Source organism: Pelmatolapia mariae, linkage group LG10_11 (assembly GCF_036321145.2).
Source record: "Pelmatolapia mariae isolate MD_Pm_ZW linkage group LG10_11, Pm_UMD_F_2, whole genome shotgun sequence".
NCBI lineage: Eukaryota > Metazoa > Chordata > Actinopteri > Cichliformes > Cichlidae > Pelmatolapia > Pelmatolapia mariae.
Genome location: NC_086236.1, coordinates 32,474,612 through 32,487,536, shown reverse-complemented (window position 1 = coordinate 32,487,536; position 12,925 = coordinate 32,474,612). Strand labels below are relative to the sequence as shown.

The 12,925-nt window shown below is 40.6% G+C and overlaps 1 long non-coding RNA gene across 2 annotated transcripts; it reads right to left on the bottom strand.

Moving 5' to 3' along the window:
- Positions 1-8,696: 8,696 nt before the first annotated feature.
- On the bottom strand, positions 8,697-11,558 carry LOC134637421 (uncharacterized). Of its 2 annotated transcripts, none has more exons than XR_010095115.2 (7): positions 11,454-11,558; positions 10,681-10,792; positions 10,267-10,369; positions 10,002-10,153; positions 9,857-9,889; positions 9,369-9,552; positions 8,697-8,909 (listed from the first exon to the last, which is right to left on the bottom strand). It is a non-coding gene; the product is annotated as an uncharacterized LOC134637421 (long non-coding RNA). The 2 variants fall into 2 exon arrangements; XR_010573867.1 differs by having other exon boundaries at positions 10,002-10,136.
- Positions 11,559-12,925: the final 1,367 nt, after the last annotated feature.

Below are 12,925 nucleotides of genomic sequence, written 5' to 3'. Positions count from 1 at the left end.
TAAGACAAACCCAGAATCGCTGCTGAGGTGAATTTTCCACAGATTAAAGAATGCAATTATTTTGATATAGTCAAAGACAAAAGCAGGGAGGTTGTTGGGCGGATAATGGAGACCATGGGTTCAAAGGAATGCAATGCAGATCTGAGACTTATAATGAACAAGCTCCCTCTTTGGAAGTCCAATTAGAAACAGTGCGTTTCAGGATTTGGGACGACTGCAGAATGTAATGTTTTTCTTTCTGTTCTTTGAAGCAGAAAGTCATGGACCACAGAGCACTTTCAGTCAAGACACTTTTCAGCTTTCATATATTCTGGCTGGATAGGCTTTCTGAACTTTAAATAAAATATGCCACTTGTACTGGATACCAGGTTTCTGTATGCTAATTCCACAGGTCTCTTTTAACCATTGCACTTCATAGCACTTATCTTCCTCTAAGAGATCTAGGAACACTTATTCATGCCTTCATCACCTCTAGACTGGACTATTGCAATTCTCTCTATTTGGGTCTTCAACACTCATCTCTCCATCGCTTGCAGTTAGTCCAAAATGCCGCTGCACATCTTTTAACAGGTGTTAGAATGTATGAACGCATCACTCCAGTTTTAGCAAATTTACACTGGCTCCCTGTAAAATATCGTATTGATTTCAAGATTCTTTTACTTACTTTTAAAGTTTTAAATAATATGGCGCCTGTTATTTAAACGAACTCCTCAACATGTATGACCCCAAAAGAGCACTGAGATCTTCTAGCCAGATGCTCTTAGCACAACCAAGGTCTCGATTGAAGCATAGAGGAGATCAGGCCTTCGCAGTAGCAGCACCCAGACTCTGGAATAATCTGCCAGAGGAGATTCGTACTTCAGAGTCTATTCAGTCTTTTAAATCGCGTGTTAAAACTCACTTTTTTACTTTGGCTTTTAATTCGAGTTCAGTATGAGTACTATCAGGCCTGTTTTATGTTTTTATTGTTAATTCACTGTCTTCTTATTTATCTCTATTAGTTTCTAATTTATCTATATTTCTATTGTTTTCTCTTGTTTTTAACCAATTGTGAAGCACTTTGGTCAACTGTTGTTTTTAAATGTGCTATACAAATAAATTTTGAATTTAATAGCATTTTTGCTGCTATAGATTTTTGTATGTTTTATTATGCTTAAAACAGTTTTTAATATTTTCATCCTGTGTTGAGCAAACTGCAATGAAATTTCATTTACTAAATGACAGTAAAAGTAATTTAGTATATTTTTGTCTGTGTAGAAAAGCAGCTCTCTGATTCAGGCCACTCGAGGGCACCATTGAGTCATACTAAAATAATGCTGAAATAATGCTGCTAAAATATTATATATATATTACAATAAAAATCTGAATATATAGAATGAAACCTGATAATATAGAATGAATGAACTTCATGTTTGGGGGTTAGGTTTTTCTGAATTCTCTGCCTCTACAAAATGGCATCAGCTGAACTATTTCAGTACTTTGTAGAGTTTGACAACTGTTCAAACTGCATATGGTACAAATAATTTGGAGTCTTTATTGCGTCACCTTGAACATCATATTTTTATTTAGCAACATTTCTAATGCTAATGAATAATGTTCAACAAAATGTTTCTGGGAGAAGATTATGCACAATTCTTGAGGGAATTTATCAATCACTGATGGAGATGTCAACTGAGGTAACACTTCAAGCAGAAGCTGAAGCACATGATATGGGGTCATTACACCATTTTACATCTCAAAGAGGAAGGCCAAGGAAGGAAGGAAGGAGGCCAGGGATTGGTCAGTACCACGGTCCAGGATGACACAACAAAGATCCATGACCAGGGCTGGACTGGGATAAAAAATCGTCCCGGGCATTTTGACTAGAGACCAGCCCATCAGGTATTATAGGAAAAGCCATAATGCCTTTGAATGAAAACAAACGCTGTTGTGACAGTGACGTTCACTGTCTTGTTGGGATATATGTATGATTTCTATACATTTTACACCAGATGACCACTTTGGTTGTAAGATTCGGATAATTATTTATTAAAAGCTAGACATTTTAAATGAGAATAAGAAAGAAAAGCATTTCTTTGTGCTCCCTTTCCCTGGAAATGCCCTACCTGCACCCCTGGCATAACTTTGGTAGACCTGCCCCTGGACAGTTACCAGCTGTCAGTTATGTAGAAAAGAATCCTGGTGTTATTTGTCTCTCAGAAACAGTTCATAACTTGCCTTTGGCCAATCCACCACCTTTCATTGTTTTTACTGTTACAAAAAACAAACAAACAAAAAAACCCCATCAGCCCATAAAAACAAAAAATCACCATCGGTCCACCGGGCAAAAGTCCAGCTGTGTCCATGAATACATCAGGAAGATGGCCCAACCGACTGCGTGCTCATTGAATGCCTCAGACAGTAGAAACCCAAAAAAGAGGAGGAAGACGAGGAATCATCATGGAAGGATCGGCCCCTGCACGGTAACCTTTGTAATATTTCAAACTGTTACTGTTTGATTACTTACTACTATACTGTACCCTCAATTATACAATAAATTAGTACACACCATAGCCAATTAGAAGAAGTCTTCCAAACAGGAAAGGAGCCAAATAGTCAGTAACCCTCATTGAACCCTCTCAGATTGAAGAGCCATTCATGTTCAGAAGGCGGTGTAAATCTTCACTTTGCATTTATCTCAGGTTTCCTTTCAAACCTGCTTGCCTTCTTCCAAGAGACTAATCTGTCTTTTTTTCTTCATTGAGTTTAAATCAAGTGTCACTTAATTTCTTTGTATAGCTGCTAACATACAGTCCTTCTTCCCCACAAAAAGAACAGTTGCTGCTGCACTGCTTTTAATACAATGTGACAGCACAATCTGCAAAATTAGATTTTATGAACTGATTATACATTGAACTATGTAGTGTTGACTGAGCTATTAGAGATTCATTTCTCAAAATCTTTAACGGTTTGGTGACATAGACACAATTTCTACATTTTATTCTACTGAAGGTCTTTAAGACTGCAATAATGTGTAATGCAATAAGCTATGCAATGATCTAAAACAGCAATAGCCTGATAAACTTGATAAGCTATATCCAGAACAAGATGAATAATGTTATTGTTTACTTGGCTCATAATATATATTCTGCAGTTTTTATTATTTCTTCTTACCAGTCTATGCCAACAAAGAGTAACTTTGAAGCCAAGTACAGCTGTCAGCAGGAGATTTAAAAAAATAATGTCTATGAAACTGGAACTTTTCATGATGAACAACTTAATTGCCCAGAGGTATAAACTTTCTATCTAAACGTACAAGGTTATTGGATGGTGAATCACAAGCAGAAGACAGACAGATCTGAAGCAGGTTTCTCACAAATGATCATTACCTTTGGTCACCCTGAAGGCTGTTAATATCTTTTCTGCCCATGTGAAGGACACTTTGGTTCTCAAAAACAATTTGCTTTTCATTGAGAAAGATGCAGTGACAATATCAAGGACATAATTAATGCAAGGTTAAAAGTGGCATGCTGAATCTTCAATCCTTTTCACTTTTATTGTTCCATTGGATTAAAAAAAAGCTATTCTACTATGAACCAGAGAGAGTACTACTCGAAGCACAATGTGTTTTTTTCTGTCCTTGGTTTGTCCTTGCAGGATATATTGCAGAACTGGGCTGTCAGTATGACAAAATAGCCGTATGACATGCCCATATCTACTAATTTCTGCATGTTCACAGGAATGTACAGCATTTACATTACTACAGATACTGTGGCAATCCGTCCGTCAGTCTCCGACTTTCTTTTTATTTGGCAAGTAAAAAAACTACCATATTCATGAAAGACACACTACAGGACTATCTTACCAGCCTTAAAATAAAAATAAAAATGAAATAAAATGCAGCAACAGAAATACTTTTTGTTTTCTAAATAAAAGTTAAAATTCCATATTTATCAATTCATTTGCTGATATAAAGCCACATGTCTCAATAACAGCATTTCATGTTTTCTCCTTTTAAAAATACAACAGTTTAGTTGTTTGTAAATTCCTTACAAACAACAAACCTCTAAGCAGGCTACTATTGAGTAAATTAATATTAACATACATGATTTTATGTATAAATGAGACTGCATTTACAGAACACCAAGCCTCCCTAACTCGAGCCATTTCTTTACTCCAGACTCTTGACACTGACAAGCTGCTTATCTCAAGTGTCAAAGTCAAGTACAGCTGTCAGCAGGTAAGGATGTAGGATGACACAAAAATGGGGTGTGGGGGAGGGCTTACATTGTATTTCAGTCACTACTGTCAGCCCCTGACACTGATAGTATCCTGAAAAATGGAGATATATGTCTTCTCTACTCCAGTGTTCAGAAGCAGAGCACAACATACTGCATCTTTTTGGCAGATATAGTCAGTCATTTACATATTTCAAAATAATAAGCAGCTTGCCTGAAAAAAATAATAAACTTCAACCTTTTAACTGCAAGTGTCATAACAAGACGCTGTCCTAGTATACATGTTGCAGACTACGAACACATTTAATGAAAGACAAACCTTTGTTCAGACAAAGGAGTACAGCAGAAAAAAAAGTGCATGAGAATATATACAGAAACACCATAAACACAGGGAAGCACAACAAGGAACACAAACTGATCAAGGGGTTAAATAGATACAAGAGGCAATCAAGGGACGGGAACCACCAAGGTCAGAGACACAACTTAAATAAATCTATGATAACGAGAATAAATATTCATCAACAGAACCTGAAAATCCAAACTCAAAATGCAGGGTTGAAAACCATCTGCATATTGCTACTGGTAATGCTCTGGGGATTTCTTTTCTATGTTTAGTTTTATGGTTTAATGAATACTTTATCTTGTTCATTGTGTTTATTTTTAAGTCTTAAGTGAGACAGATAAAGAACTGAAGGACTCAACAGCTTTTGGACTCTGATAACATATTCTTTGGCTTGGAAATCAACTCTACTCCTTTATTTGCATAACTGGAGTTATGAACGTCTCTAAATGGCAGTACTTACATCGAGATCACTACCAAAATCTAGTAATTAGTCCCATCTGTCCAGCAGATTTCATTGGATGTCTGTTCTTATGCTGTTGATATTTCCTGCCAAGAGACAGACCAGTTATATATAACTTATGCAATAGCAGTGCAACTTATTTGATTCCATCCCTTACACAAACAATATTGATTCTAATTATGTAACCATACACTTAAATCCTTACTGCTTTAACTTTAACTGCCAGTATGTCTAAATGTAATATAAAAAGTCTGGTGATGTATGATCAAAACAGATGATAAAATGACTTCGAGAAGTGGCTGTTGAAAATAAATTTTTCTAGTGCATAGGATAAGATAAGATAAGATAAGATAAGATAACCTTTATTAGTCCCACACGTGGGAAATTTGTTTTGTCACAGCAGGAAGTGGACAGTGCAAAAGTTATGAAGGACAATTAGAATAAAATAAGATAAGAATAAATACAGTACACAACTGTACAGAATAGAATAAAAATAGAATACTATATACAGTAGAATAAAATAGAATAAAATATACAATAGGATAAAAATAGAATACAAATGCTATATACAACAGAGTGAAAAATACAATGGTGCCAGAAAGATTATTGCACATTTGTGTTATTGCACATTTGTGGATGTGTGTGTTTGATCAGTTAAAGTCTTTGTTGTACAGTCTGACAGCAGTGGGGAGGAAAGACCTGCGAAATCTCTCCGTCCCACACCGTGGGTGCCGCAGTCTCCCACTGAAGGAGCTGCTCAGTGCTGTCACAGTCTCATGCATGGGGTGGGAGATGTTGTCCAGCAGGGATGACAGCTTAGCCACCATTCTCCTGTCACTCACAACCTCCACTGGGTCCAGAGGGCATCCTAGAACAGAGCTGGCCCTTCGGATCAGCCTGTTCAGTCTCTTCCTGTCCCCAGCAGAGATGCTGCCACCCCAGCAGACCACACCATAAAAGATGGCTGAGGCCACCACAGAGTCATAGAAGGTCTTCAGGAGTGGGCCCTCCACTCCAAACGACCTGAGTCTCCGCAGCAGGTACAGCCTGCTCTGCCCTTTCCTGTAGAGGGCGTCTGAGTTATGAGTCCAGTCCAGTTTGTTGTTCAGATGAACACCAAGGTACCTGTAGCTGTCCACAGTCTCAATGTCCATACCTTGGATGTTCAGTGGTTGCAGTGGAGGATGTTTGTGCCTGCGGAAGTCTACCACCAGCTCCTTGGTTTTACTGGCATTGATCTGGAGGTAGTTCAGCTGGCACCAGTCCACAAAGTCCTGAGTCAGTCCTCTGTACTCCTTGTCGTCCCCATCAGTGATGAGGCCGACTATAGCAGAGTCATCAGAGAACTTCTGCAGGAAGCACTGGGTGGAGTTGTGGGAGAAGTCTGCAGTGTAGATGGCATGCACAAGTGCCAAATTTCACAGAATCAGTATGTATTAATATTGGCAATTAATAATGTAAACACTCCATGCACACAAAATAAAATGTTCCTAAGCCTCAAAAACATCCAGCAGAATAAACCACAGCAGTACTCAGATGAGACCTGTTCAGCCTTCATGTGCCTACGATGTAGATGCTCACCCTGAGTGTGGTACTTTTTTACCCAGCCCTTGACAAATCACAGAATATGTTTGATGTGCTCTATTTGAAGACAGATGATTTTCAAAGGCCTAAACTCATTTGCATGAATAGAGCACTTAGAAACAGTTTGACCTCTGCCTTGTGGCTGCAAATTCAATTAGCTGTGGTGTCCAGTGGTATCAGTAGACAAGCGCAAAACCAAATTAATCAAGGAGCACAGAGTGGAGTTGCTGAAAGCGCAGGTTTCTGTGATTGCCCAATTATGTAAAACTAGTCAAGCAAAGTTTAATCTGTTAGTGTATTTCAATAATACAAGCTCGAGTCCTCTACTAGAGGCCTGGGATCTTGAGGGCCCTGTGCAGTGTCATTTTTGTTCCAAGGACTGCACTCCTCTGGACAAAGATGTCATTCCAGGAATCTGCTGGAGCTGCTTGGCCAATTGGGCGTCAGTATCCTGAGTGCTTCGATTACCACAGGGACCACTGTTGCCTTCACCCTCTACATCTTCTATAGCTCCCCTCTCAGCCGTTGGTATTTCTCAAGCTGCTTGTGTTCCTTCTTCCTGATGTTGTTGTCACTTTGTATAGCTACATCTATCACTATGTCCTTACTTCTCTGCTTATTCACCACTACTATGGCTGGTTATTTTAGCCATCACCAATTTATCTCTGTGTATCTCAAAGTCTCACATGATCTTAGCTTGGTTATTCTCAACAACCCTAGGGGGTGTATTGCATTTTGACCTTGAGACTTCCAGGCATATTTGGAAAAGATGTTCCTGATACTATGCCAACCACTTGGTTATGGCATCATGTGTATGCCATACACATGATGCCATGTCCTGGTTAAGAGAATTTTTCAGCCTGTTAATATCAGCTTTTTCTCATTGTTGCACTGCCTGGAATCTTGCCCGGTGTGGCACACCCCAGCCACTACTGATTCTCTGCTTAGAGCTCGTTCCTGTGCTGCCATTATTAGTGCCTTTGTGCTGTCTTTCAGTCCAGCTTTGTCTAGCCCAGGGGTCTCAAACTCAAATGAGCCGCGGGCCACTTCTGGCACCGTCATCTCATTGGAGGGCCACTTTAGTGTCCAAGTAGTACAGAAAAACAAAAACACTCACTAATATTTCCTAAAAATGTAGTGTTTTGTTTGTTTTATTTAATTCCAAATATTGTGTAACAAGACAACGTTCATGTTTTTGCAAACATGAACGTAATTTTTTTTCTCACTCTTAACTATCTGAAGCCTTTCAGTTTCATTTGTCATATGCAAGTTAGCACAGGGTCAACATTGCAATGAAATGTATTTGACGAGCAGAAGACGGTCACTCAGCAGTATAGTACAGTATAGTACAGTAGTTTCACTGAACTACCAAATAAACAGCTCTTTCTGGCCAGACACGTGGCAGCACTTTTGCTACAATTTTGTTTGTATTTAACAAAATAAAAATGCAGGCATAAGCATACACATTAGTTTTTGACTGCAAGTGAAAATTGTTTTCTTTCCAAATAAATCTCTCACTGAACTAACACAGCCCTCAACATGTTTGCACTCTCTTGTTACCTCGGCCAGGCCCGCAGCTCCGAACCATAGTAAGGAGACCTCTGGCTAATTGTGCCAAAAACTGATTGCCAATGTTTCTGTGTATTTTTTTATGTGTAATATCTTTATGTATGTTGGCAAATAGACTTCGGTGAACAGCGTTTACAAAGGGGTTATATATAGAATTAAGAAATTATCTGTTTTTTCAAGTATCTTTACAACTCTGTGTTATCCCAGATAGCAAGGAAACATTGAAACAATGTTGAGTCAATATCAGGCGACGTCATTGAAGCAACGTTGAAGTGTGACGTTGACCCAACATCACTCTTGCACCCATTTTTAACGTTGAAACAACGTCAGGTTTTGATGTTGAATCAATGTTGAAACCTGACATTGATTCGACGTTATATTTTCTAACACTGTTGACATTGAAACAATGTCAGATTCTGATATTGAAACACTGTTGAGATATGGTATTGATTTTCCACCTCTTTCGCACAGTTGCTTTTTATTGAAAAAAAACAAAAAACCAAAAAAGGTCAATAGACATGTATCATTTGCAAAATACTTTATTAAAAGACAAAGTTTCCTATTTACATTTCTATGTTTCACGTCACTTTTTATTATTTACTCCGGGATGGGGATGGATGATGTGCTTCCTGCGCGCCACCCGTACGATCTGGAGCATATCTGAGCCATTTCTGGACTGCTTGAGCAAAGACCAACTCAGACATAGAGTTCGCCCCTACCTGCTGCGCCAGGCCATCTAGGACAAAAAATAGACACACACACAAAAAAAGGGAATTAGAGCACATGAATAAGCTCTTGTTAATTGTCTTCAGCAGGGAGAAAGTATGTAAACTCCTAGGCTGATAAACATGAAAGTCACCAGGCGGAAATCAGCAAACTGCCGCATTTGATTCCCAAAGAGCTATAAGCTGAAAATGCGATATGTCTTAGCATGGTGTGCCGTGTATCCTTTAAAAAAAAAAGAAGAAAACATGGGTCCTCGGGCTGTACAAAGTGTACAACCCGAGGACAAAACAAGCCGAAGACCAAAGACTCCATCTCCAGATTAACCGGACATGAAAGACTTGTTATTAAGAAAGACAAAGTAATATAGCAAAAAACAGACATAGGAAATGTGAAACGCACCCAGCACATCAATTGATCCCTTTATTGTTCACTTTAGGCTCATAAAACTACAATAAATGTTAAAACTTACCAAATATGCATCTGCACGGCGCTGTCTCTTTAAATGCCCTTTTTTGCTTTGTCTGGTCCTTGTTTTTTTTCCCCTGTCCAGTTGAGTACAGAGGCCAGCTCCTTTGTAATGGCATAAACCATTACACGGCGGACTCGCACCTCCAGTGTGGTCCAGCACCACCAATCAACGCAAAGCGTCTCACCTATAGACACATTTTATGAGATGGAATTAGCGAGTCTCATGTCTTAAATGTGTATGCAAGTGCTTGTGTGTTTACTTCATGTAATTGATGATAGAAACATGTCATTTAGTTTTAGCTAAAGCCTGATTTTCAAGTCATACAAAGAATAAACAAAAGTATTGGCAGTGCAATGTATTTCTATTCCCTTTTGTTGGATATTCATTTGTTAGTTCTTGTAACTGCTAAAAGTGTTTACTAGTTTTTGCCTGTCACATATATTTGTTATACCATGTAAACTGTGAAATTCCAAGATTTTCAAACTTGCCTTGCAATAGTGGCCTCACAGAGTCTCTGGAATCTACAGAAAAAAAAATCACAACAAGATGACATTCAGGAGTATAAACTGGTGTTTTGAAGATAAGAGTACAATGACATTGTGATGCAGCTTTAAAGCTTTTTTAAAAGCATACCATCTATAGGGAAGACATCAGACTCTGCATGCTGGCGAGATCGCAAAGCTGTGTCGGTTTGTGCCGGAGTGGCGAAAGGTGCCGGAAGCTGGGTGGGGCATTATGATGGTTGCTATCAGTGGGCTGGGGGGCAGACTGCGGAGTGATGAGGGCTGTTTAGAAAAAGATAATTTTTTAAGTATTTAAGAATACAGACAACTTGTCAAAAAAGTTTCCTCGTGTCAGACACAGATATGTACACAGACACTAGACAGTATTTTATTACCTGGTATTTTCACTCGAGGGGCCTGGGGAAACCGTTTTTTTGTAGGCTTTCCCCACAAAAAAACTCATCCTCTGAGTCCGTATATGTGTACAGGGGATTTGGTCTAAAGAAAATAAATTAAAAACAGTCTTAAGTAATTGTAAATATGCTTTTGGCATATTGTTTCCTAAAGTTAGTTTGATTTCTAACAACACACACAGGAAACAGAGACGTGCAAGAAGGTACAGCATACAATGAATTTTTGAAGTGCACAAGTGTACACGGCTTTGCATGTTTAAAAAGTTTACAAACTTCCACTTTTTGGACTATATTATGTGGCGATATTGCAGTATGCAAGCACCACAGATATGTATAAAAGACAAGATCATAAATTCTTAACAATCAAAGATATGTTTGTGAATAAAAAGGTTTTACTTGTGCTTTCTTTTAAGACTGGTCTGGGTTTCTTCTTCGGACTGAAGGTCAGACGTATCACAGCGTTCACGTGGATATCTCTGAAGACTGCGTTCTGCTTCGTGAAATGTGCCTGGAAATACAAACACAATGTACGGCCAGACATACATTACGTGTGGACAAAAGGTGCAAACGCATAGAAAAATCAGCGGTTTCAAAAATACGCTGGTACGTGTGGACGTAGCCTTATTCATTATTCAAGGCACAAACGGAAAGTCATGTACGCGTGCAACGTAAAGTTAGGTGAGCGTGCAACGTACAGTCACGCATGCTGCGTGAGCATTCAAACTGAGTCTAAAGTTTTCGTGTGCGCATTGAAGCGAGTGCTCTCCAATCATCAAAAGTAACAAAGTCATTGAACACGTTTATACAGTTAACTTTACGTTTATCAATCATATATCACAGATTTAGAATTTTTTGTAGTACTAAGCAACTACAGAGCGAAAGTTTGGGTCAAGCGCCGAGGCGACGGCAAGAACAAAGGAAACCTCGAAGCGTTAAAGCTAGCTTTGTAAGGGAATATAACGAAGAAATTATGAAACGAAAATGTTTTCTTTGTTGATATACTTTGTTCGCAGTGCAATTTATTTGTTGCCGGATTGTAAGAAGTAGACACAATTTAAATAACAGTAAAAAAAAACTCGTTAATGTACAACATTAACAAGTTTTTTTTTACTGTTATTCAAATGCAAACATGGAAATACCAAGTAGGAAAAAAAATCATTCATTCTTACCTTATACTAATCATGGTGCAGGCCAGTGCAGTGCATGAACTGATGCCTTCTCCGGTCAATTCCGCTGAGAGTAAATTAAATGTCCCGCTCTACTGTAGAAGACAATGAATACCGGGGGAGGGGGTGGGGGTGTACCAATGTGAGAGGGGTGCTGCGGAATAGTCCAAGTGATCGCTGCTTTAACCCTTGTGCACCCGACCGGGGTCCTCGCACACCCCAGTCCCCTCGGGGGTACTCGCGCACCCCAGTCTCCGCCTAGGGGGGCGCGTATGTCCCCGACCGGCGTAATGGCTTTATACGTTTGTTAATAATAATAATAATAATAACAACAATAACAATAATAATAATAATAATAATAATAATAATAATAATAAAAATATACAACGCATTCTCCCCGACCGGGGTATTCGCACACCCCCAGCCCCGCCGAGTAACCCACAACCACCGTGGGGTCTTCGCCGGCGGACGGGCACACAACGGTTAACAGCGGCCTCCCACGGCCCGCCCTCGCCAACCCTGCCGCAAAAACCAACCTCTTTTTTATACCGAAACACCACGCCGCCCGGGAAACGCGCTCGGGCCGGCGTTGTCTTACTTTTCAATTACTTTGTTGCTGAGTACAAAAGAAAACGAGGTTGTCCAGTAGCCTAGTCATGGAGCTCCTCGTTCTCATGCGGGTCTCCTTGCGGAACGGGACGGAACGCAGCAACGCAGTTAGGGCAGTACGTAAGCGCACACCTGGAGCACACATGCGTGTGGCAGGAAAAACACACGATCTTGGTCTTAACGTCCTTGCTCCGGGGACAAACACGGCACCTCTGCCTTTTGACCGCAGGTCCCCTCGAATCGGTGTGATGTGCCTCGGAGACGCTTGCTCCTTCTCCTTCTAGTTGCACTTGCCGCCGCTCTCCTTGACGTGGGGCGCGCTGAAGCGTAGGCAGAACAAGCGCTTTGCCCAGACGCTCGAGGAACAGCCTTCGTTTGTTGAGTTTGCCCGACATCCAGTGCGGGTGGGTCTCCCTCCAGAGCACAAACGCATTGTAGGCCGCGACGTCCAGCATGTTGTGGAATAGGGCAACGGGCCACCTACAAGTCTTTCTCCTAGAGCTGTACGTACCCAGGACCTTGTCTAGGTTGTCGACGCCTCCCTTGGTGCGATTGTAATGCAGCACCATCGACGGTTTCGCGGGGGCTCCTGAGCGGTTGGGTTCGCAGCCGGGCTCAGCAAGGGACCCGGAGGACTCGAGGTAACGAGGAGAGGTGGTGAGGAGCAGTACGTTCTTGTTCTTCTTCGGCACGTAGGACATGACAACCTCGTGCGGCAACCGTTCGTTCGGATCACCGCGGAGCACCGCAAACTCGGTGGAGCCCACGGCCCTGCCCTTGACGCAGCGCAGGTCTCTGGGGACCTCGGACCTGTTGGCTCGGAGGGTACCCAGTAACGTGTGGCCCCTTTCGCGGAACAGCCTTGT